Source organism: Morone saxatilis, unplaced genomic scaffold (assembly GCF_004916995.1).
Source record: "Morone saxatilis isolate NCDOM2014 unplaced genomic scaffold, NCSU_SB_2.0 Contig5, whole genome shotgun sequence".
NCBI classification, from domain to species: Eukaryota; Metazoa; Chordata; class Actinopteri; family Moronidae; genus Morone; species Morone saxatilis.
Genome location: NW_023340095.1, coordinates 23,532,317 through 23,535,659, shown reverse-complemented (window position 1 = coordinate 23,535,659; position 3,343 = coordinate 23,532,317). Strand labels below are relative to the sequence as shown.

The 3,343-nt window shown below is 36.6% G+C and overlaps 1 pseudogene; it reads left to right on the top strand.

Annotated features, from left to right (window-relative positions):
* Positions 1 to 3,343, top strand: part of LOC118338648 — a 21,168-nt pseudogene that overhangs the window by 17,478 nt on the left and 347 nt on the right.

The following is a 3,343-nucleotide window of genomic DNA, read 5'->3' as shown; positions in this document are numbered from 1 at the left end:
ATAAAGCAGCATATGTAAGACGGGATAGTCCCTAAGCTTTGGTTAGCAAAATTCTGCCTCTCAATGACAAATCTCTCTGCAGCCATTGATTCAGTTTTTTCTGGGTTTTATCAATAATTAAGTTAAAGTTTAAATCGCATCTGGCTTCCTTATCTTTAGTAATGAGTCTTTTATAGGTATATTACATATGGAAGGGGTATTACAAAATTTAAGAAGCAAGCAATTCACATTCTCCTTTACATTCAAGCAAAGTCCGGGAGCAATAGAGAAAGTACTTATCAAAACAATGGCTAAAGGTATCTGAGAGCTATCTTTTAAGAATAAGGTCGTATCATCAGCCAGTTGGCTGATGATAACTTCGTTGCCCGCCATTGAGATACCTTTTAATGGACTAAGCTTTTTAGAGTCGGTGAGTAGCTGTGTACATAGGAGAAAAAGGTAAGGAGATATAGGGCATCCCTGCCTGACCCCGCGCTTTAGGAAGAAACGAGGAGAAGTACCAGCATGCAATTTGATTGAGCAGTTTCCATCTGCATACATTGTTTTGATGGCACTGCTGAAGTATGAACCAAAACCAAATTTTTCTAGGGCATGGAAATGAATTTATGTTCGATTGTATCGAAAGTCTAAAATCTAAAAAAAGAATGAAACTTTCATCAAGGCATAAATCTGAATAATCAATTAAATCAAGTACTAATCTGACATTGTTGGAAATATGTCTATTTCCCATGAAGCCGGATTGAGTTTCATCAATTATGTAGTCTAAAACAAGTTTAATTCTTTTAGCAAATATCAATGCAAATAATTTGGTATCATTATTAAGTAAACAAATTGGGCGCCAGTTGTCAGTGAGGAGTATGTCTTTCTTTGGTTTTGGTATTAGAGATATAAGGCCTTGGGTTAAGGTAGGAGGAAGGGATTCATTGCTTATACATTCTGAGAAAAGACCTAAGAGGAAAGGTGCAAGCTGTTTGGAAAATGCTTTATAAAATTCAGAAGTAATACCATCTGTGCCTGGAGATTTATGAAGCTTGAGGTGTTCAATAGCCAATATAACTTCCTGTAGTGTTAGTGGTTTGTCCACAAGATTCTTTTAAGTCAATATCAATTGACTTCGTTTCTGTAAGAGACCCTAAAAATTGACAGTTAGATTCTTCACAGTATTTTGATTCATATAATTTGGTATAAAAATCTGAACAATATTTAGCTATTTTACGAGGGTCATCTGTAATGTCTCCATCAATATTTAATTTTTGTATTTTGTGCACTATTCTGCTCCCCTTCCTCTAGCCTCCTTCTTCTACTTCTCACAAAGGCCCCCTCAGCCTTCAATCTATAAATGTCATCTAATTTGTTTTGCAAACTAATTAAATGTTGAGAATTATTTTCAGTTAAATTTACATTAGTTTTTTGCGTTATTGATGTTATTTCTGACATTAGAGTTTCTTCTTCAGCTTTTTTGGCCTTAGCAATCGAACTTCCATATGCTCTCAAGAATTTTGATAATTCGAATTTTAAAAGTTCCCAATTACTACAAAAATTGTTTTCTAATAAAGATTTTTGCCAAAAGCATTCAATTAATGTTTGGACAGTTTCAGACACAGTGTCATGTTTTAGAATAGAGCTGTTCAGTTTCCAATATGAACTTCTATGGTGGCGACCAGAAAAGACTAAGGTGAGAGCAACGACCCGGAAGTGGGCGGGCTGAAGAGGCAGGAAGCGAGAGGTCAGGAGGAAGGACACAGCCCACTTTTATCCCCTCTGCATGAACAATGATTGGCTAATAAGCCAGAAAGGGCAAGGTGAAGCAGAAGCTTGTGACAGTGGTGCCTCATACCACTACATTACTACGACTCTGTCTTCATTGGCTACGGTTTAACTTGGTGTTTAGTCAGAGTTTCAACAACCTGCACGAGAACACTACAGCATGATCTCACTATAGCTGATCAATTAATCCTCACCACTTCTCTATATTACTAAATCATTCAAAGATAGAAAGGGATAGAAAAGGATAATCATTTATTAATCTAATCTTGTTTGTCCACTGTCTTCTATGATTCGATATCTGAAAAGCTGTCCCTGATCCAGCAAACAGGAGTCTCTCTTTGCGACAGAGGAAGGAAATTTCATGTCGCCTGATCCTGTGGGGTTCCTTCAGTGCGCTACACTTCTCATTCCTTTCGCATAGGAGCAGCAACAACTGCAGCGTCTGTAGCTCCTATCTCAACTTTATGCTTATCTGATTTTATCTGCTGCTCACCTTGTCCTAAGATTTTCATGTATGCACATGGAAGGGCAGGGAGGTGTACACACAACACCAACACAATATAGACATCTAATCACAGCACATTGGAAAGGCAAGAAATTCCCAGAACAGAGCAATACTGCCAAATATAACATTCTGCATTCGTAAATAAAGTTTTTTTCTTTTGATGTTACTTTAACCTTTGACCTTTTAGTCAAAACCTCCACCAATTCGTTATCTGACCAATTGTACAACATAAATGTAAATACAAAACTTCATGGCAATCAATCAGGGGTTGTTGAGATATTTTACTCTGTACCAAAATAGTGGGCCAACTGGCAGAAAGTCATTGCCATCATTGTTATAGAAAATTTGCAAACTGTAATTGTGCTCACATTATTTGTGTTGAATTCCAAGGGTGTATGCGATTACCTTTTTCATCTGAGAGTGGTATGTATGTTATCAGGATACAGGAGTATTTATGTAATCACTTAGGTCCAGTGTGTAAGATTTACTAGCATAGATCTTTCTAAATGTTACACACTTGAGCTTTTAACTTGGTTGCAAAAATGTATGAAGCAGACTTCAGTCATGTATAAAACAGGTTACAACTGCTTTCCCCCTTTTTTTTTTAATGTGCACACAGTCAGCATAACAAAAATGTGTCACGGTCCTGATACTTACAGACTGCACAGTGAATCCTAGAGATAGTGATTTGTCAAAAATACATACAAATGGACAAACCCCAAGTAGCTTCACTTTTAAATTAAATTAAAATCAACAAAATGGCAATTACTATGATCAAGTACATTGTTCTATTAATGCTGAAGGTCTAATTTCGCAGAGTCTCTCTACAGTATGTTGGCCTCACAGGAGTCAGGCTGCAGTATCTTTAATGTAACAATGAGCTTAATGGATTTTCTAAACCAGGGATAAAAAAAGGCATAGATCATGGGATTTAGACAGGAGTTAAAGAAGAACAAACATATTACAAAGGCACCAGATGAAGCATTAAGAAAGCTATCTTGGCCTGTAAGAATAACGCAATAATATGGACAGGTGCATATTAGAAACACAACTATAACAACACCAAGAGTC